Source organism: Mus caroli, chromosome 4 (genome assembly GCF_900094665.2).
Source record: "Mus caroli chromosome 4, CAROLI_EIJ_v1.1, whole genome shotgun sequence".
Lineage (NCBI taxonomy): Eukaryota > Metazoa > Chordata > Mammalia > Rodentia > Muridae > Mus > Mus caroli.
Genome location: NC_034573.1, coordinates 15,826,727 through 15,850,291, shown reverse-complemented (window position 1 = coordinate 15,850,291; position 23,565 = coordinate 15,826,727). Strand labels below are relative to the sequence as shown.

The 23,565-nt window shown below is 37.9% G+C and overlaps 1 protein-coding gene and 1 pseudogene across 2 annotated transcripts in view; one reads left to right on the top strand and one right to left on the bottom strand.

The window, feature by feature from the left end:
- Nkain3 (sodium/potassium transporting ATPase interacting 3) overlaps positions 1-23,565 on the top strand; it is a 617,618-nt gene that overhangs the window by 212,767 nt on the left and 381,286 nt on the right. The window lies entirely within an intron of this gene.
- On the bottom strand, positions 3,656-6,843 carry LOC110292336 (annotated as a pseudogene).

The following is a 23,565-nucleotide window of genomic DNA, read 5'->3' as shown; positions in this document are numbered from 1 at the left end:
CCAGAACAAAGATGTCCAGTTTCACACCCAACACCATTGTCTTCCTAGAAATGTCCCTGGGTAAATCAAATATATCTTTCATTTTATGTTTAATATGCATATCCAAATTTGGAGGAAAACATTTTAACATATATTAATAATTTTAAAACAGAATAAGTTGCCATGTGTTTTTATCATATGAAAATAGGAACAGTATTCACAAATGTTCATTTGATGTGTCAATTAATTTAGAAAGTTTCCCATACATTGCTACCCAGCATGAAGCTAGGAAGTGCTATATCATTGTTTGAAGATATGATAGACATCTATCTATAACTGTTTGATTTCAACCTACCTGGTCCTGAATCAGTTAGTTGAAAGACATTAAAGGCAAAGTTGAGACCAGACTGTCCCTGGGTTCAAGCCTTGTAGCTTTCAATACAAACAGCAGTTTGTGTCTTTTATCATAAGAAGACAAATAGTCTGGTGAGATAGATTTGTGGTAAGAGCACTTTCTGCTTTTGCAAAGGACATGGTTCAGTTCTCAATATCTACATGGTGCCTCACCATCATCTGTAACTCCAGTACCTGGGGTTCCAATGCCATCATCTGGCTTTGTGGGAACTGCACAGATGTAGTGCACGTATGTACAGGCACACTCATGCATATTAAATAAAAACAAAGAAATCTAAAAAAATAATTAGTGACAGACATATTGATGCACAGCTTGAAATCTAGCACTTAGAACGCAAGTACTTGTGGATTTCTAAGAATTTGAGGCTTGCCTGGTCTACACAGTTAGTTCTGAACTAGCCACAGTGATATAGTGAGATCTTATCTGAAAATTAATAATAATGGTAATAAATAACAATGAAGAAGGAAAAAGAAGAGGGAGGAGGAGGTAGAAGAAGGAAGAGAAAAAGAAGGGGAGGAAGATGAGAAGGAGAAGGAGACGAAAGAAAAAAGTTTCGATGTCTCATGGGACAATAGATTCTCAACAGTCTACCAACTTCCATTTCCTCAGTGTCTTTCTGAGAGTCAGAACCAATGAACAACCATCTTTAGTGAGTGTAGGATGTCTGTTAATACTCATAATTTTCTATCCATTGTTCCAAGGAAGGTTAAATAATTAGTGGCCAGATAATAATTATACTAACAGATCAGCTTCCAAGTTTCTGTGTAGATATGAATTATAAATCTAATAGTACTAACTCCGTAGAAATACTCCCTAAACAATTCTGTGGTTTTCTTTACATAACAGATAACACAAATTAGAGGTAAACTATAAATAGATTTTATCGGTCAATGGTCAGTAGTTGCGTTAACCTTTCTCCATGTGGCCTCTGCTCTTTTGCACAGGCCAAGTTTTAATCCTGTATGTTCAGAACTAAGCTATTTTGGAGGTGCCAAGTATGGAAACTCTGAATTCATACTCATTCTCATTTGAAAGAATTTCAATCTTTTTCTTTTAGTGTCTTCTAGTTTCCTTATTTCCTGCAGAGACAAATGATAATGGTATCCTTTGGATGTGCACTGACATTAATAGGCATTACCATTCACTGTAGCCAAGATAAAATTTAAAAGTTCTAAAAAGTGTAGAAATAGAGGAAGCAGAAAAGGTGTCATTCTAGAAGAGGGTGAGGAAAGTGGAAATAACACCATGCTGAGGAGAGTTGCTTATTATTGGTGTCACATTAGGAAGTACAAGCCTCATTTCAAGAATCATTTCTGAGCAAAATCAGCCCATTTTTCATGAATCAAAGATATATAGGATAAGGAAAGAGCAGGTTTGGTGCTCTGGAGTATATGAGAAATTATTCTGCATGAAGAAAAAGAAATGTCCATAAATAAGTTCCAAGAAAAGATGGAGTATGTGGCTGCTTCAAATAAGATAATGGCAGTAATGCTAACTAACCTCAAGAACATATAAAATGAAAATGATAATGAAAATTAGTGACAACATTGTTCATCAAGGGACTACCAATGGCCATAATGAAACTGCTTTTGATGGTGTAATTTCTGTTTGTTTGTTTGTTTGTATTCTGAGTATAGAAGTCAGATTGCAATAGCTTGACTTTGTAATGGTGGGTAAGCAGGGGCATCTCAAATAGTAATCAACTTTCCAAGAAGTTCTATTAAGATAGAGGAAATTTAAAAAGGCTGTGTAAGTTTTCAGTGTTTATTTAGAAGCTTAGCAGTTATCATATTAAGATCTGAGAACACTGGCTAGTAATGGTCCATGAAACTTAAAATGGAGATGCCCAAAATGCATATCATAAGTACTGATCTAATAGCTGGTTACAAAGTGAGAAAACTTTTGTTTAGGTTTCCCTACCAACTTACCAGTTACTGTATATGTTATTTGCATTTCATAAAGATAGCTTGTCTTATTCTTTCTTATTATTTATTCACTTTATATCCTGATCACGTCTTCCTTTCCTCCCAGTACCCTCTTCTCATCCCATTTCCCACTCCACCTCCTTTTCACCTCAGATCAAGGGAGGCTCTCCATGGGTACCAACACATCCTGTCACATCGAGTTTCTGCAGGACTAAGTGCATGCTCTCCCACTGAAGGCAGCCAAGGCAGCCGAGCTAGGAGAAAGGGATTCAATGGCAGGCAACAGGATTAGAGCTAGCTCCTTCTCCAATTGCTGGGGAACACCAAAAGTCCAAGCTGAATATATGCTATATATGTGTAGGGGCTAAGTCTAGCCCAGACATTCTCATTGGTTGGTGGTTCAGTCTAAGTAAGCCCCCAAGAGCTCAGGTTAGTTTACTCTAGGTCTTTTATGGTGTACTTGAACCTTCCAGCTCTCTCAATCCTCCCCCACACACTTTTCTTTTTATTCAATCACCTTTATTAGCCTATCAATGTTACATTTTATACATAATGTCTAGTCATCTTCTCAGAGGGCTCTAATTTTAGTATATCATGCTAACAGTAAATAGCCAAGTGTGATGGCTATACCTTAGCTTAGCTTTTTAATATTCTCTGGGAAACTAGAAAGCCAATCATTTTACACTCATGTAAGAGTAGTGTTCCAAAATAATTAGGAAGTGCCTACAGTTTTAAGCAGGGGAGGAAACAATATTCATTTTGGTCTTTTTGTGTCTATATTCTGGTAAATTATATTTTCAATTAACAGCAACAATGATATCATAAAAAAAACTCTGCTTTTTAAATTTTTAAACTTCAATACAATACAAATTGAAACAAAATAGTATTATATAGTCTTTTGGGAGGCAATCAGCCATCATTATTAGTGTGGCTGAACTTCCTTATTGATAACCAGGTCCAGGTTGGGCATGGCCCTAACCAAAAAGAGGACGGTTATAAGCATAAGGGTTAGCCCCACTGGAAGGAGGGGTCATGGTACTTGCAGGAGATGGCCTAAAACCTGGTTTTGGTTGGTAAGCACCAGGTTGGCTTTCTCAGCCATTCCAGGCTGAGAGCCAGGGGGAAGAGTATAGTTAGCAGATTGCTATGTTTGGGTAGTCTAAGTTTGTGGAGGGTAAGTGTTTGCCTGGTACTGCTGTGGTAGTTGAGCAGGCAGTTGTGGCAGGCCAGAAAAAGCAGGAGCTGGTGCCTGGGAAGTTGGTTGTTGGCCATATCCCTGGAACTCCTAGGGTTGATGGGGGTCCAATCTGCTGGTTGTAACTAGCTGAGTACTGCCTTACTGCTGAGGAGGGGCCTGAGGCTGCTGGGCACTGTAGCCAGCCTGCTGCTGGAACTGCTGGTCCATCTGACCTTCAATTTGACCTGCTTGTGTCTGAGCTCCTGTCTAGGGAGGTTGCTGTGGCTGAACTGCTGCTGGGTGTGCTGCTGAGGAGGAAGAAGCAATGCTGTCAGGCGTTCCGGAGCGGACTTCTGTAGGAGCACTGGGTGGGCCTGAAACCTGGTCATCTGTTAATCCAAATGCTGACATGACATTTTTGTTGATTTCATCTTGGTTTTTCAGAGGATCAAGCTGACATACTTGCTGCCATAACCTGAGTTGACTGTTTCCCAGAAGAACCCAAAGCAGCAGGCTTTTCTTCCCTACCATCCACAGTATCATTTTCAGGAATACTGGTGGAAGGTCCAGGTTCTCCAGGTGGCTCTAAGGTGTCCAATAAGCGATTCACTTTATTTCGAAGTTCTGTCAGTTCTGGACGAAGATATTTCACCTGACTTGATTCAAGGGGTCTTGGCTGGCCATTAACAAATAATGTCAGTTTCAGTATTCTACTACACTGAATTGCAAAGGAAAGATCAGAACTATCAAAAATTGTTATAAGAGCTCCATCTTCATCCTTATACTTTATTGTAACTTCATCGTTGCTTAGAAGCTTTCCTTTGAATACTCGCTGCATCATTAGCACTAAGTCATCATAAATAATGTCTTCATTATGAATGGGAAGTCCTCGGATATCTTCCCTAAGTTGAGCTTTGATAATCAACTTCCCACTTAGGTCCAACTGTCTGTTCAGTGTGGAGTCCAGGATGCTCCATATATACAACTCTAGGGGAAAAGACCCGCTTGCCGCCTCAGCTGATCCAGCCGCTGTGAGGCCACTGTGGGCTCCCTCGGTGTCTCAGGGAGGCTTCCAGCCCACGTCTGCCTGGCCACCATCCACTGAGCCTCACTGGGAATCGCACACACCCAACAAGCCTAGCAACAGCCGGGGTCCCCCACCCCCACCCCACCCCACACTTTTTGTACAAGGCTTCCTGGTCTCCTACTAATGTTTTGCTGTGGATCTCTGCATCTCTCCCGTCTGCAAGCATAGCAAAGTGTCTGGGTTTGGCTCTCTCCCATGGGATAGTATTAAGTTGGGCCAGTCATTGGTTGACTGTTCCCTCTATTTCTGCCCCATCTTTATCCTTCCACATCTTATACACAGAACAAATTTTGGGTCAAATGTTCTATAGGTAGGTTGGTATCCTCCTCCCCCCACTAGAAGTCCTATCTAACTATAGGATGTAGCCATTCCATCTACATATTTCCTCCGGCTATAAGTCCCAGCTAGGGTCACCCCATAGAATCTCAGGAGTCTCTCCTGTTCCAGATCAGCTTGTCCCAGAGATTCCCCTCCCACACCGATTTCCATTCTCTTTCTCAGTCTTCTTTCCCTCAGCTATCCACACTCCTAACCGCCACCCTTCTCCTCCCCATCCCCTCTCACACCTAGTTTCCTCCCTCACTCCATCTTCGATATCTATTTTATTTCCCCTCTAAATGAGAATCAAGCATCCTCCCTTCGACCCTCCTTACTACTTAGTTGTTTTAGAGAGTGTGTATTATAAGATGGTTATCCCGTACCTTATGGCTAATATCCACTTATAAGTGAATACATATCATTCCTATCTTTCTAGGTCCGGTTTACCTCACTCAGCAAGATGTTTTCTAAGTGCATCAATTCTACAGTTTTCATGATGTTCTTTTATTGGTGGCACGTGTTTTTAATCTCAGCACTTGGTAGGCAGAGGCAGGCAGATTTCTTACTTCCAGGCCAGCCTGGTCTACAAAATGAGTTCCAGGACAGCCCAGGCTACAGAGAAACCCTGTCTCAACCACCCCTGTAAAGAAAAACTCAATAGTATACCATTGTGTAAATGTACCACATTTTCTTTACTCATTTTATCTTTGATATTTATGAAGTTACCTTTCCAATATCATTTGATTGATTTTGGTTGAAAGTTTATTTTATTATATAGAGAATGTCTTTTGAAGTTGCTTCATGAGTCCCTTTCTTGGAAAACCTTTTTTTCCAGCATTATCTTCTGAGGTTGTGTCTATCTTTGTCACTGAGATTTTTTTTTTTTTTTTTTTTTTTTTTTTTTTTTTTTTTTTTTTTAATGCAGCAGAATGATGGATCCTGTTTTTCCATCCATTCTTTTAGCCTGTTTATTTTATTAGGAAATTAAATCCATTAATTTTGAAAAATATAAATCATTAATGATTGTTAATTCTTGTTATTTGATGATAGTGGGGTTAATGTGCATATGTGTGTGTGTATGTGTGTGTGTGTGTGTGTGTGTGTGTGTGTGTGTACTTAGCTTCTCTTGTTTTGCTGATGTGGAGTTATTTACTTCATGTGTTTTCTTGGGTATAGTTAACCTGTTCAGTTTGGAGGTTTGTTGTTGTTGTTGTTGTTGTTGTTGTTGTTGTTGTTGTTTTTCTTCTAGTATCTTCTGTAGGGCTGGATTTATGGGTTTAAATTTGACTGTCATGGAATATCTTTATTGTTGGTTTGTTTTCATCTGTAGTCGTTGACAGTTTTGCTTTGTATAGTAGTCTAGGCAGACATCTGTGGTCTCTTAGAGTCTGCAAGTTATCTGCCCAGGTCATTCTGGCTTTTAGAGTCTCAATTGAAAAGTTCACATAATTCTGATAGCTCTAACTTTATATTTTACTTTGCATTTTTCTCTTGCTGCTTTTAATATCTTCCTTTGTTATGTACATTAAGTGATCTGATCACTATGTGGCTGGATGGTTTTCTTCTCTGGTCCAATCTATTTGTTGTTCTACAAATCTCTTGTATGTTTACAGGCATCACCTTATTTAGGTTGGGGAAATTTTGTTCTATGATTTTGTTGAAAATATTTTCTGGACCTTGGAATTGGGAGTATCTTTCTTCTTCTGTTACTATTATCCTTAGGTTTGGTCTTTTTTTATATTGTACCAGATTTCAATCATGTTTTGTGTCATGAACATTTTAGATTTAACATTTTCTTTGACTGATAAATTGATTTAAAAATTATATCTTGTTTGCCTGAGACTCTGTCTTTCATATATTGTACTCTCTTTGTTATGCTTGAGTCTGAAGTTCCTGTAAACTTACCTAGGTTTCCATCTCCAAGATTCCTTGGAGATTCCATCTCCAAGACTGTGTTTTCTCCATTTCTCTTTTCGGGTCTTGAACAGTTTTATTCATTTCCTTTACCTGTTTGATTGTATTATACTGTATTTCATTAAGAGATTTAATAATTTCCTTTTAAAAATTTCTATTAGCTGTATAAGATTGGATTTGTCATCTTGTGCTTTGGCTATGCCCAGGGCTTTCCTGTAGTAGGTTAGCTGGGTGGTATGATACTGCCTTTGCTTTTGTTGACTGTGTTCCTATGCTGATCTCTAGCCATCAGGTTATCCTGGTGTTGGCTGGATGGTCCTGATGCCAGTCAGGATGTAACCTGAAGAGGCATGTAAAGATGTGGGGCTGACAATAAAACTTTCTATACAATAGAGCATGCTTTTTTTTTTTTTTTGACCCAGGTGGATCTAAATGTTCCTGTTGCTCCATAGTCCTCCTCTGGAAGGCAGGCAAAGCCATGGGCTAGACTATGGTGCTCAAGGACCACATGTAGCCCCATATAGTTCACCTCTCCTGATTCTGTCCCTGGTGGATCTGACATGCAAGAGATTAGTGGAGAGGAACTTAATTTGGGTGTTCCTTGGACTGGCAAGCCTCTTCAGGAAGGCAAGCAGAGTCCTGTGCACAGGGGAAAGCATGTAGATCATCTCTGCTGGCTGTGCTCCGGGTGGCTCCTGAAGGACTCTCTAGTCTCTTAATCACAACAATGCTTGATCTATTTAATGGCTATGAGGTCTGGAGCACAATGCCGTCCCTGAATACATAAGCAGCCTCACAAATAAGAAGGTTTTGAAGTCCAGGTCTTGCCACAAAAAGAAGGAAAATGGAAAAACATTTTCTTAATGATAAAACTGCCATTAAAGTGTCGGTAACCTGGAAAACAGGTTATGTTTCTTCTGTTTTAAGGTGAAAGTTTGTGGTTTTTATCGTAACTGAACTCTTTGGATTGCTGCTTAGAAAAAAAATAAGAAATTCATTAGTTTCCATTTATAAAAATGTATCACTTTAGGGGAGGAAAGAATTAACATTGCTAAAAAGTAAAACATTGTCTCTGTCTTAAACCAGAAAAGTGATGGGATTGTCTTAGCAATACATGGTTGTATGGTTGTGGAAGAAATGTCTGGTGGAGCTGACTTTTAGGAATGCCTTGCATTTTCTTGATAAGCTCATGGAGAAGTCATAATAGGCTCATAGCTCTGCAGACAGTTCCATTTAAAATAAAGGTCTACCTTTTGGGAAAACAAATAGATTGCTCTCCTTTGGCCATTCTTTTGTCTGTTGTCCTGCCTATCAGCTCCAGTTTGGTTTCAGACTTCTTTTTTAATTGAACTGTATTAAATATTCCATCATGCTTTTAAAAAGCATTCTATTAAACCAATTCCAGTTAAGAGAAGGCCCTCCATATTTAAAAGAGAACCAAATCAGCCCTGTGCTAGCCTCACTAAAACTGAGTTTGAGCCAAATATTAAGGCACAAGACTACATTGGACAGTCTTTGGGTTCTATGAACTTACATATTTATCATTGCATGAGATTCCTTCATTAAGGAATGTAGTTTTCTCATTTCTGCAACCTGAGATTTTCACATTGTCAGCTATAATTGAGTAGCTAGAAAACTCATGTTTGTTATCATTAAGACTGGGACTATCTATTAGTGAAGGAACTGAGTCAGAAAAAATGAAGGCGAATGGACTTACCTTCATTTATGGATTCAGGTCTTCCTTTTTCTTTTACTTTGTTCTTTTTTTTAAAAGAACATTTCCAAATTTGTATACATGTGTATGACTATATCTAGTTTATGTCTGCACACTGCCATCACAGGTACAGAATTTCAACAACCAATTTTGCCTTAGGAGTAAAAAAGATATATAGTCGGGATTACCATGTAATCTTGTATGGCGGAGAAGTTCTGGTTTAGATTATTCAATAGCACTATAGATGCCATTTCTCCTCAAGCTCCCTATTGACCTTTAAACTGTTATATTTGGTTATTAGGACAATCGGTCAACTACTTTTGACTCACCTTATTGCCTGCCTCTAACTCTACACTTTCTAACACACCAAGCATTACTGTTTCAACTTCCATTCTGTCTCTGTGCAGCTGCTTTTGAAGCATTCATGTTCCACTTCTCTGCCTACTCCTTTGGAACTCAAGAGATGAGCCTAGACAATTTTAAACCTCTGCTTGGATTACAATTACTCTAAACAGAATTAAATCAAATCTTTTTCATCAAAGCCAATAACACAAATACATCCAAAGTTAATAATAGTAAAACACATTCTATAATCATAATGAGGACTCATAAAGTTCCATAACAAAGATTTTTAGATACCTGACAAGTAAATAATTGGTGCCTCTTTATTTAGTGAGACATATAAATATATACTGTGATTTAGAACATGCAAAACAGTTTCAAGGCCCATGACTCTCACACTGAGAAAAGGTAGTCTCGAAAAAAGGAACCCAGTTACCAGTGTGATGGTTGTTGTGGTAAGGCCTTCTGTTGAGTTTTTCTGGAGGGCTCCAAGAACTAGAGCTGAGTTGGGGTTTGAAGGAATGAAGAAGGGATAGGCACACGAAAAGAAAAGCTGTAGTTGGTGCCCTGGGCTATCTGTTGGAGAGGTGTGATAGGGTCTTCTTTCTTGTCAGTTCTCCTTAAGGCATTGGAGAGGGAAGAGTGTCAACAGAGGGTAAAAGTCTTACAAGATATGGGGTAAGAACTTTTCTTACTAGACATTTAGGGTTGCTGTACAATATTAAAATTTTTGCTTATTTAAATCTAAGTTACTTTGCTACTGTTGCTGACCTGCCTTCCATGTTCCTTTGAAGCCAGAAATTGCAGTTTCTGGCACTTAGCACCTCATCCTAAAACAGCAGGATATTAAATAAAGGATTAATTGCTAGAGCCTTTGCCTTCTTGTCCAGATGTCTCTTGCTTGTGAGACTAGGGGGAAGTTTGGAGCAATAAATTTCTATTGAACCAGGAGAAGAGAATAACACCCTTAGAAGGAAAAACTTTTACATAAGCAAATATGCATAAACTCATATAAATTCATATACAGACTCATGCTTGTGCATTTATTCATTTCTATTCAAACCAGTTGAGCCCAGGCTGCATACATTCTTGCAATTACATACTAACACACACACACACACACACACACACACACACACACACACATCTGTACTTACATATGCATTTGGAGCAAAAGACCAAACACCGGTGCAGAAAGAACTCACTCATTCTGGATGAAAACTGAACTCCAATCTTTATTGCATAGAGAAAGAAAAGGCTTCTACCCTTTTAATGTTAAATGAATTAAACCCAAGTTTGTAAGATGGATGCTTTGTTCCTTTAATAAGATTAAGCCTGCCTTGTTATTAAGAGAAACCTGTTCTGTCCCATGGTAAGGAGAAGCCTGCCTGCCTCTCCTGCTCTCTCTGCAGCTTCTTTTTTTTTCTTTCCCTGTGCATTCTGTTTATTGCTCTCTTAGTTTTTTTTTTTTATATTATCTATAGTTTCTAAGTTGTTCCACTCTACAGTCTCCTTCTATCTTACCCTCTCCTCCTACTCTAATGCCACAATAATGCTCTTACTCTCAAAGTCTTTTCTCCCAAAACTTCTAAGTTCTACTTGAATTCAGTTCTGTATAAAAAGTTCTCTTGTGTCCGGAATAAAAAAAAAATGTATCCTCAGTTCTATCCTAAAATTTCTGTTAAGATCTGTCTAAAACATTCTCATCAGCTCAGTTCTGTCTCTTCTTTTGTCCTCAGTACTTATACATCATTCAAAATATATTTGCATGTTAAAATTTAATTCATAAATTGAATTAGAAGTTTACAACAGAGAATGTTTACATGTATATCCACTAGGAGTATTTCTCTAGTTAAACATTCATCACCTGTTATAGCTCCACAGGTTCATTGAGAGTTAAAAAATATAACTAAGTTATTAGTAAAGTTTTTTATAGATCAATCCAGTCAATATTTTATCATCTGTCTTAGCACCTATAATAAACCTTTAGTTATCTTTTTATCACCTTTGGTTAATTGTCTTACAACCTTGTAGAATGTACTTGTAGAGTAGTAGAAAGTCTGATTAATATCTAGAATCAATTAAATGGTGACTCATGGCAGACTGGAAGAATTCTCTTTGCAGTTTGACTATCAGAGGAGACCTAATAGCAGTACCACTATAAAGGAGCTTAATAAATACTGACATAATTTTTGGAATTCTTATAGGATCATCATTAATAATTGAGAAGTCATCTATTTGTCTGTATAGCATCACTACAAAACAGTACATCTTCATAGTTATTTAGGGATCTGCTCAAATACTGTTCTAATACCTAGTGGTTGTCAATATGTTTAATAATATCAGGAAAAGCATAGTAAGAGCAGGAATCTTTCCTAAAATGATGGGAGCAAATCTGTCATGGATTATCATAATTCAAGGAAGACCATCTCAGGAAGATCACCTGCTAGTTAATAGTTTGTCATATGATGGCTGCTGACATTACAGCACACTGGAAGCTCAGTATGTTTATTATATAGAGTTGAACAGGGGGCAAGGTTACTGCAAACAACGGAACAAGAAGGCAGGATTGTGTTATATAGCAGAATCCAGGAAGCAGGCTTAGCTGGTCTCTATCAAAGCAGTCCCTTAACTAACAGGTTGGAGAATGGTTAGGTATGGTAGACTTCTCTCTACACAATGCTGATATTAATACTTGGACAACTGAGGAAGTCATTGCTGAACTTCTGGGCCTCATGAAAGAACCAAAGCACCAAAGGTGCTGAAGTATTGGAGTCCTCATCATGGCATGCCAAATCAACAATTCACTCAGGGTTTCACTCTCTCCAGGTTTCCTCTGTTTTCCCACAGCTTTCCTTCTATTTTTCTTTCTTATCACTTTTTTTTCTGGAAAGACTTTTTCACAAATCCATTTATTTTTATCTAAAATAACATCAAAATATACTCAATACCACCTTTTACAGTACATTGCTTCCTGGCCATAGTCCTGTTCAATCCCTACTCTTTCATGTTTGTCAGTATATATCCTCTAGAATCATGAAGGGTTTCCTTCACAGTGCATGGAGCTCTGTGGTATTTACTGGATTGTGACTAATCCAAACATAGTGAGGGTGGAGAACTTTATTGCACCTCCACTTTACTAGACACCAAAATTTATGGATGTGGAATGGCAAAATAGCCCTGGTCTATGGGGAAACTTGAAAAAGGTAACTACAGCAGCCAGGTATTTTACATATAAAACTTTTTTTTTTTTTTTTGTTCTTCAGTTCCTGCTTAGGACAGTGTGCCATTGAATGAGTTGAGTTCCCAAATCAATTTAATAATACTCCATGGTATTGCAAATTTACTACAGGGCTGTTTTCCTGGAGGTCTCTGACTAGAATTAAATTGTATTCATGTGAATTAGAGGAGATAAAGGACAAAGGATTATGTGTCAGGTCTCCTAAGCCTTTGAAAGACATTGCACACAGATTTAGTCAAGACTATTCAGTAACACAAGAGGGACTCATAAATTCCCCTTTGTTGACAGTTTAGGCAATAGACTTTTACAGACAGAACCTGGCCATGACACTGTGAAACCTTGAAATTTGAGATAAATAGATTACAAAAGAGTAGGTCAGTCTCTTTCGGTCTGTTTGTTTCTGTCTCTGTTTCTCTGTCTTTTTCTGTCTCTGTCTCTCTCTGTGGTCTGTCTCTGTCTCTCTGAATTTTTCTCTCTTTGTTGGTCTCTGTCTCTGTTTCTTCTGTCTTTTTCTGTCTCTATCCCTCTCTGTCTGTCTCTGTCTCTCTGAATTTTTCTGTCTCTGTTGGTCTCTGTCTCTCTGTTCTCTCTCTCTTCCTCTGTGTCTCATTTCTTTCCATTTTCTCTTTCTTTTCTTTTCCATTTCCTTTTCTCATTCTCTCTCCCCTTTTCCTCTTTGTCCTTGTAACTGCAAGGATTTTCCAGTTCAACAATTAATCTTCCTTTTTATTATGTCTTTTCATGGCTGAAACTGCCCCCCCTTTTTTTCTTTTTTTCTTTTCTTAGATATTTTCTTTATTTACATTTCAAATGTTATCACCTTTACTGGTTTTCCCCTCCTAAAACCCCATATCCCATCCCCCTCCCCCTGCTCACCAACCCACCCACTCCTGCTTCCCTGTCCTGGCATTCCCCTACACTGGGGCATTGAGGCTGAAACTCCTAATAGATAGAGAGGACTGATGATTTATTTAAAGAACACAATCAGACCTAACATTGTAAGGTTTGTACTAACTTCAGTGTTCCATTTCATGCGTGTTTCTACATTGGTCTGAATATGTGCATCACTGAGTGATGAGCAAGTCCCTTATGTGAGAACACACTCTAATCTATTGGATTTTAACCCATTCTACCTCCAACTGTACTCTGAGGATCTAGTTAGCTTTTGAGTCACAAATTTATTTCAGAAGATGAAATTTTCATATACCAGTAGCATGTATTCCTTATCCAATATCCAAGCTGTATGGGACGCTAAATTTAAGAAGAAAGTATCAGAACGTTAGGCAATGAATGGGGATGAGAGAAGTAGAGATGGATAAAAAGAGGGTAAGAGATTGGTAGAGAAAGAGAGAGAATACTGAGATGTCTTCTCAAAGTCACATATGGGTGGAAAAACTGAGGATTCAAAAGACAATTCCTCCATGGACATAACATTTATCTGATGTGGGGGAATATCTTTCTGGGCAGGGAATGCATGGAGAATTCCAGTAGAAAAAGGGCGTTTTTCACAAAAAAAATCAGAGAGGGCAAAAATATCAAAAGTATCAGGAGGGAAGCTTGGCTGAATTAGTGTTCATCCAGGGAGCTCCAGGGATTACTTACACACTGCTGTTAGGGGAAAAACTGGAAACTGCTGTACCTGTTGTTACTTCAAAGCAAAGTACTTCATGTTTTGGAGTGTTCTAGTCCAGTGTCACTTTTCTCATGCCATGTTTTGTATGAAAATCTGAAAAGGAATTTCAGAATATCTTTTATTGTATACATATATGTTATAGCTATATATATATATATATATATATATATGTCTTCTTTTCTAGTTATTTATTATCATTATTATCTTAACTAGTTCTAGAAAGACCTAAATGTGAATTGTGAAAAGGAGAAATGATTTGTAACTATATTGTCCCTCATCCTTGTGGTAGCTTGAATGAAGATGTTCTTGTAGGCTCTTGGAGACTGGCACAATTGTGATGTATGGCATTGTGGGAGTAGGTATAGGGTTGTTGGAGGAAATGTGTCCCTGGGAGTAAGTTCTGAGGCATCAGATAATCAAGGCAGACCAGTTAGTCAGAATCCCTTCCTGGGATGTGTTGATAAAGATGTAGAACTCTCAGCTCCTTCTCCAGCACCATGTCTGCCTATGTCCTGACAGTTTCCTGCCATGGTGATAATGGACAAAATTCTGAACTGTAAGTCAGCCCAAAATAATTTGTTTTTCTTTATAATAGTTTCCAAGTTCATGGTGTACCTTCACTGCAATAAAACACTAACTGAAAGATACCCATATCTACAAATATTATCTTACAAATACAATATGAACATACAGTAACTGTGTGAAAGAATGACAGGCAGAGGAATATGTCATACAGTATTTTCCATGACATAACTATTAAAAGTTCTATCCATGCAGTATCTTGAACCCTGCTAAATCCTATGATGCCTGCCTCTTCTCTTTGCTTTGCCCATCTTTCTTATAAAGACAAGGTAATATAGGCTAGAACATTCAACCTGTTTCTTTATCCTCAGAGCTACTATCCTTCTTTTGGGCTCTTTCATTGCTTTCTCAACCCTCTATATTTACTCATGATTTTCCCCCTTTTCCTCATTCCCCATAGTTGTTTATCTGCCACAGATTCCAAAGCTTTTGTTGTTTCTGTTGCTCTTTTTAATGGAATCAAACTGCATTCCACTTCAGCTTCTATGTCTAACCACTATGTAAAATGTATATTTTTGCTCTTACATATTCTGTACAGCATGCACCAGACTAAACTGCCTGCAACCTTCATAAACACTCTCCCACTGCTTTCCTAAATGCTTGTGCTGGGATTGCTTGTTTAAATTGGAACTCAATTTTGGTAACTAGCATAAGCCACTGAACTTGTGTGTAAGTATTTAAATCTGTTCTACTTTATGTATGCAAAACAAAATCATAAGCTTGCATGACAGTCCTTGGTATTTAGTAACAGTATAAATAAGCTAAGTGATGAATCATTTCTGGAATACAGCTTTTTTCCTCAATGGATGCATTTCAAATATGAAAAAGACCCAAGCTGGTTATCCTAGTCAAATTGTAGAAGGTTAACTCTATCTCTACCCCACAGTTTGAATGTGGAATGCCCTCCCTTAAGACCCATGTTAAAGTCATGGCCCCAAACTGTAGCTCTATAGGAAGTGATATAACTGTCTAGTGAAAAGAAGTTAGGTCCTGAAGGTATTCCATGAAAGTGATATTGATAACTCAGCCCCATGTTGTCTCTCCTTTTGGCTTCCAGGGCGCCATGACATGACATATTTATATGTTATATACTCCATTTCTACAGAGTTCCATATATATATGACATGACACGAGAAAAATGACAAAGCAATAAAATCACAAGTCAAAATGAACCCATTCTTATTTTAAGTGGTTTCTTTCATTCATAAATCATGACAGAAGGTTGTCTAACACAGATATTCTAGGTGTGACAGAGAACTGCTCAGAGCACTCTACAGTCCCCTGCATCAGAGCTCATATAGTCAAAGTAGGTCAGCTTTTACACTACCACCAAATATCCTGTGTGCTTTAGTTTTAAAATGTCTCATGTTGCTCATGTGTTTGGAAACATAGTCCTCAAATGGTAGCACTGCTTGGGGGAAAGTGTGGAACCTTTAGGAGATAGGGGTTCACTAGAGTAAGGTCACTGTGGGGAAGGACTTTATGAGTTAGAGCTTGCAGGCCTATGTCAGGCAACAGTTTCTCTGTGCTTCCTGAACAAAATAGTGTTAGCAAGGCCCCAACGCCGTGCTTTCCCCATCATGAAGACTAGCGTCACTCAACTCAAAGCATAATAAAATTATCTTTCCTTAAATTCCTGCCTCCTGTCACCCCCTTCGGCAGTGAGAAAAGCGATGAACACATCTACAAAATTAGAAAATCTATATCTTTCTCATACATGCATATCTTTCCTTTCCCACTGCCTTTTTTTTTTTTAACCGAACAAGGCTTCTTACAGACATTAAAATATACAGCAACAAATGCATATCTGAATCTTCCCTGACCCCGGTTTTTCTGTCCTTTCTCTTGTCATTCTGTCATTGGTAAGCATCTTAAAGAAGAGGCTTCCTATCTTCAATACTAGTGAGCATGTCTTAGTGTTCTGTTCTCTACATGAAAATTGACATGCTACCCTTCTGATTCTATAAAGGATGTATTTGTGAAAACTCCTTGTCCTTGTATCCTCAGACAGATTTTCACAATTCCTTCCAGTTGACCATCTACTTCTTGTCACACTCTCCTTATCCCCATCCTGTTCACGTCGTCATTTTCATTATACTTCTGCTTTAACTCCTGACTTCTCTTCTTCATGTGGTCTTCCTAAATGGTCTTAGGCACTGCCAAACCCACAAATCCCGTTTATCAGATAAAATTTCTACATTATAAAATACACTATTTCTCCAACAACATATGGTAGGTGTGGATTGTTTTCACCCCACCAAAGTCCATGAACCAAACACCAAATTGGGTTATAGGGAAAATATAGTGTTTCTGGCCTTCATACTCAACAGATCAGTGGTAGCTTTCTGACTCTTTATTATCAAACCATGCAGAAGAGCATTCCACTGTCTGTGCACTTACAAAGTGAAGATTTAAAATCTGATCCTGAAGAGAATATGTGACCTGAAATACGATGCAGCAGACAGTCCTCATTTCATCCATCAACCATTTGCTGATTTTCTTTGTCAATACCTGTCCTTCCTACTGTACTCTATTGTTCATTGTGACATCATCATCCCACAGTAATTTCCTTCACTCTTCACTATATTTTTCTATCCAATAACTGGTTGCATTTTATTGATTCTACTTTGTTAGATTTCTTTCAATCGATTGCCAGATGTCTATTTATTTCGCTTAAACATTTGTCCTTTGCGTTGCTGTAAAAACCAAATAATTTCTTTACTTTGTCTCCCATTTCTCCAAAGCATCCATTTAGTTGTCATCAAAGCTTTGCTCTGTATCTTGGTTTTTTTAAATACATCAATAGCTGGGCTAGTCTTCCTTAGATGCTGCAGTATATGTGCTTATTGCCTGTAGTACCAAGCATTATTGATCAGCTTACATGCCCTTGCTCATAATGTTGTTATTTCTATTGTCTTTCCAGGTTTTTTCTACTGCTTCTTCCATAAACACTTCCTTCGAGCAATACTAGATTAGTGAATGTCAAGCAAAAAAAAAAGAAAAGAAAAGAAAAAAAAATCCAAGCCAATATCCAATATCCTTTCTATCTGAACAACATGCAATTTCCTTTTGGTTCCAGGGATGTTGTTTGATGCTCTTTTTATTGTGGTTTTTTAAAATTTTATGTTGTATTGAATTTTATATAGTCTTAAATTTCACATAAACTAAATTCGTTGAGAAAAATCAAGGCAGATACATCAAAGCTAGCAAAAGAAATACAATTAAGATACTAAAAGAACTAAGACAGGTAATTATTTCAGCAACAGGATCAACTTTGTGCTGGGGACAACTACTGTGTCCACAAACAAATCAAGGTTGAACCTAGTTATCTGTGAGCATTCACTCAATAGTTTATGTGTTAGATCCACAATTTGGGGCTGAGATTTTTGTGTGGTACAGTAGTCATGAAATGTCTTTTCATATGAAAAATGGCTGAATAGCATTAAATCCATGAACTCAATTCTGAATTTGATAGTCTTTTTGTTAAATATGGCCAAGTGCAATAATATCACTAGTATCTAAATAAAATATCTTTGTGCATTTAAGATATTCATACCCCTTACCAGACAGCCTGCATATATTAGATTCTTGGTGTTGCTATAAATACTATTGCAAAATAAATGACATAAAATAATTACCCTCATAATCTTCTAGTTATTAGGTTGGACTTCTCATATGGTTCTCATTGTACTAATGTCTAAGGAGTAGCACCCTGGAATTTTCCATGGAGTCCTTAAAGAAGAATCCATTTCCTGTCCTTTCCTAAACTTAGCAGATACTATCACTATCCTTTCTTGAATTATGGTCGCTTCCTCTGTTTTAAAATACAAAACATAGCATCATCTCTTTGATCATTATCCCATTGTTATTTCGCTCTCTGACAGCAGCTAGCAATCCTCTTCTTTAACATATACGGTGGTATATCTGAATAATCTGGGATAACTACCCAAATCAAAATCTTTAAGCTAATCAAATGTGCAAATTTCCTTTTAGTATGCAAGATTATGCATCCACTGCATTTAGGGGTTATTGTAAGGTCATCTTAGGGCAAACAGTCTACTATCCATATAATCTCTTTGTATACTTCATTTTAAAGTGGTGATTCTGAATCCATAAGCATAGGCTCCAAGAAACAAATTTCAATAAAAGTTTTGTTTTCATAGAATATAAAACTAAACGTGTAGGATTATATGCACATGCATGATTTAGGACTTGTGAAGTTTCATCTTTTATTTTTCTTTTTTAAGATTTGCTTTTGGAATTAGAAAGGAATTTATATAACAAGCTCAAACCTGCTCTGCTACAAGAATAGAGAAGTTCTCGTCATTTCTAGGAGGGAATTTTTCATTTCTCTTCATATAGAATTGAGCATAAGTTCAATAAAAGCATGATTTATACTTCTTTGACTATAGGGAAATTAAGCAAAAAAGAAAGAAAAGTAAGAAAAGGGACAAACAGGCAAACAGGCATAGCAAAACCATCTTCCCAGTCCTTGGAAGCTCTTTCTTCAGTGATTGGAAATTATTGACAATGTAAAATGCTTTTGATTGTGAGCATACTGCTGACATAATCTTCTGGGAAAAATATATTTTTTACTATATGAATAATGTCAAACTGTTTTCCAGAGTACATGAGTGGCTGGGAAGGAAATGTTATGCATCTGTCAGTTTCACTGTATAAAACTGAGACAATTGGATAAAGTGGTTGCAACAAGACTGGTGAAGATTGTTCATTTGAGTCTGAAACAGGAACAAAACAGAAAATGTTGCTGGAAGATTATGAATTTTTCTCTATGACTTAAGACTGACATAATCACTACCTCATCAATATCTACTTCTTTATACAGCAAGCACTCAATAAATGCATAATTTTCTACAAAAGGACCATATTTAGCTTTTTCTTCCAAGTCAATGGTAGCCTAATTATATCCCTTTTTTTCAATCTAATTTGCATCATGCAAATATGATAGATGTGACGGTATAGGGCTCTTACTACACACACACACACACACACACACACACACACACACATTTGCCTTATTTGCCTTCCTTTTTCCAAAAGTTAGGCTACTCTCAAACTCTTTCTTTATAATACCAATTTCAGACTTTCTGCTAGGATCTACTGCCTTGCTGGACACATTGTAATTATACATTATTAGTGGAAAACCAGAAAATTGCTGCCATTTCATTTTAACTCTGTCTTTTAAAAATAGTGCCCAAGGATAGATGAAGCAGACAAGATTAATATAATTTTCCCTTCCTTCCTGTTTCAAAGTAACTTGCCTGTCCAATTCCGGAACAGATTATTTGGTGGATTAAAAGCCTTTTCTCATGGGATTTGTAAAAAGAAATGATGCTTGCATGGTACTGGCTTCCTTACCATATGGGCCAGATGTACAGTGAAGGCTTGAGGGAAGGATCTTAATGAACAGTCAGTCTTATACTGCACAAAGCAGCCATCAGAGAGATTCTACAAGCTCATACAGTGGTACCTGAAGGTACCATATTGTAATTCCTCAGTACTAAAAAATGCAAAATCATATCTTGCTATGCTCTTTTTTGGTCTTGGTCTAAGATAGTAATTGGGTTTCTTAAGGGAAAATAATATACGATTATTTACCAAATATTACTCCTCATGATCCGTTCCCTGTCACCCACTGAAAGCAATACTCTGGTACAGGCAGAAAACTGTGATAATCTTGTGAGGGTCCTGATAGGAGAAAAAAGTGAATCTCCCTTCCAAATGTAGAGAGGGTGTGTACAGTTCTCTGGTTGCTATGGACAAAGGCTCACTTGCAACCCTGCTTTCATCTCTATCATGGTCTGAAATTCACAGGAACTGGGAACCAGCTTAAAATTTCCCCCCTTAAGTTCCATCTGTTGAGTAGTTTGGTACACTGATCAAAAACGGATCTCCTTTTATATTTATTTTGCCATTTACTCAAAGTAAGCATCAACCACAATCTTCTTCCACAGTATAGAGCAGTAGCCTTTCCAGTTGTCACTGTGACTTCTGTGTCTCCTCTAGCACCGAGTGGAATCTGATGAAAAGCATACCACCTGCTGGAGATCATATAGATGCAATTATTTGGCTTGCTGGAAAGAGTCCACAAAATGTGATTGTACTTCCAGCTGCAGTGGGGTTACAATTAGAAAAAAAATCACTTTAATTTGAAAATAATGTGATCTAAAAGGCATTTAATACCTCTAATCTACCAAAGCTATAACCAATCTTAAATTCATCCACAATATTTACATTACACTAGAGTCAAGAATTTCAAGAAATTCCCTTCACCAAACCCAGACACTATTTTAGATGCCAAGAAGTACATGCTGACAGCAGCCTGATATAGCTGTCTCCTGAGAGGATCTGTCAGTGCCTGACAGACACAGAGGCAGATGCTCACAGCCAACCATTGGGGTTCCCAAGGTAGGAGTTAGAGAAAGAACTGAAGGAGCTGAAGGGGTTTGCAACCCCATAGGAAGAACAACAATATCAACCAACCAGAGCTCCCAGGGACTAAACCACCAACCAAAGAGTACACATGGAGGGACCCATGGCTCCAGCTGCACATGTAGCAGTGGATGCCTTGTCAGACATCAATGGGAGGAGATACCCTTGGTCCTATGAACGCTCGATGCCCCAGTGTAGGAAATGCTAGGGTGGTGAGTCAGGAGTGGGTGAGTGGGCGGCTAGGTGGGGGAGCACATTCATAGAAGCAGGGGGAGGGAGGAAGGGATAGGGGATTTCCAGGGGGACCAGGAAAGGGGATAACATTTGATATGTAAATAAAGAAAATATCCAGTTAAAAAAAGTAGAAAAAGAAACAAGAAAAAAAAATGAAGTTCCTTTTCACTAGCCTGGGAAAAATGTCAAAACTCTATGTTGTTCAGTTTCTACTGAACACATAGCTTTCATGTCAACATGAAGTTAAAAGTCGAACCACTGAAAATCAGGGTACGTTTGTGCTTTGTATCAGCTTCACTGGCCAGCCCCAAAGCATTCCTCTGACAGGTCAGTGTTATTCAGCTTCCCATTGATGTGTCAAATACCTGAGATGATCAACTTATGAGAAGGGGAGATTTAGTTTGGTTGCAAGTTTTACAGGTTCTAGCCCATAATTAGTTTGTCCTGTTGATTTTAGAGCTATGGCAATACAGTGAATTGTAGAGCACAGAACAGTACAAAACCAATCAGGTCACAGCTGGGACCAAAGAGAGGAAGGGCATGAAGGAAATATTCTAACATTCTCTTCAGGAACACACCACAAAATGTCAGGCCTTTAATGAATGGGCCTTTGGAGGATATTTCAATCATTGAATGACATGACCATTTACGAAGTGGCAGTTGGGACCTAGGAAGATGGCTGAATCATTAATGTGCTTTCTGACCAGACCTGAGGATTAGAGTTAGGATCCCCAGCACCTACAGAAGAAACTCTGAAGTCCATGTCTGTATGACAACACTAGTAGAGTGGCAACAGATGAATTCCTAAAGTTTTCTGGCCAGCCGACCTGCCATATTTGGCCTGCTCTAAGCTCAGTGACAGACCCTGTCCTCAAAAGAAAGCAGAAAGCAACTGTAGAAGGCATTTGGAATTGACCTTTGACCTCCATGTGTACATACTCCCAAAAGAATACATACATATATGTCACAGACACCTATATATGGTGATTTAGAACCTCACTTCCCTAACCCCTCAGCTAAATCCTCGTGTTTTTATGAATTTAATTCAGACTAGAGATATTGTGATATTTACCAGTATATATTATATAAAGAAATTTACACAAATTATTTACATATTAACATGATTTTTACATAGTCAATGCCCCCCATGTCAAAGTGCCCCCAATTGCTGCCACAAAAATAAGGAAATGTGACCTTCCTGTCACTTGGACTCTGATGATTGTATCAGGCTCCTATGATCCAGCAAGCTTTGGGCATTGGTCCTTTAGAAACCATGGTTTCTTTATACAAATAACTGTTACTCCTTCAGAGCAGACACATATTTTTCCTTAGTGAATTCAACTCTTGGGCTTAGCCTATGATCTTGAATGACCAAAATTTCCCAGTACAAATGAAGTACAATGAAAAGAATCTATTCCCAAGTCTACAAGAGCAGCAGCATTTCTGAAGTCTAGGGTGTCAGAGAGCAGAAGATGACCGTAATTTACATTCCACTCCCATTACAACTCACTTCTCAGAGCCCATTTTAATGTTTTTAATGACCAAATATCTAATACTCAATCAAACCATGGGATGGTGACTTGTTGGTGGCATTTTTGGCCTATTCTTTCCCCCTTGTATCTGCTGCATTTTTTTATGGCTGCCCTCTATATGCTCTTTTATTTTACTGTACTGTACATATGTGTGTCCCTGATTTAACAAAAAATAGACCCGTGGTTGTAATTTCTGATCTATGAGCAATAAAATGCAACAGTGGTTGCTTCCTTATCTCTAAACCCCAGAGCATCCAAGTGCCAGGACAGTATGTGGTCACTAAATTACTATGAAACACAAGCCACAAATCCAAAACAAACTGTCTGCCATGGAGCGAAATCTGAAGTTACCAGGAATTATTTCCTTTAATGATTTTCTCTCGTATTCATAAATACTATAGTACACATTTTAATACTAGTCTTATTTAAATGGAGATACTTTTATACCTTTGCTTTAATTATCCTATCCATCAAAACTTATAGGTGCAGCAGAGCACCTATCTCAGGTAAACTTGTTACTGACAGTCTGAAAAGAACATTTCTGGCATGGATCTTGTCCTTGAGAAAAGAAATGCCTCTCAAGGGATGGGAATGTGTGGAGATATACCGATTTTAAATAGACAATGAGATTTTCAGAAATCAGCATGGGTGTAGAGAGGTGAGAATGAGAGCAATTCCTTCAGACTGGAAGATAGAGTTCATTATAAAGCAAGGGACACCTCAAATTACCTTGAAAGTTGAGTTGGTCTGGGGCATGTGAGCACTGGGGAGGTACTCTGGCAATACAGTTAGAAGAAGAATGGGAAATATGGGGGGGGGAATTTATTTATTTATTTATTTATTTACTTATTTTTTTTTTTGTCTCTGTCTAGAAACAGGTCACTCTTTAGCCTGTTGCCCCAACAACCTGGCTTGCTACAAGCTTTTTTTTAATTTTTAATATTTTTATTACATATTTTCCTCAATTACATTTCCAATGCTATCCCAAAAGTCCCCCATAGCGCCCCCCACTTCCCTAC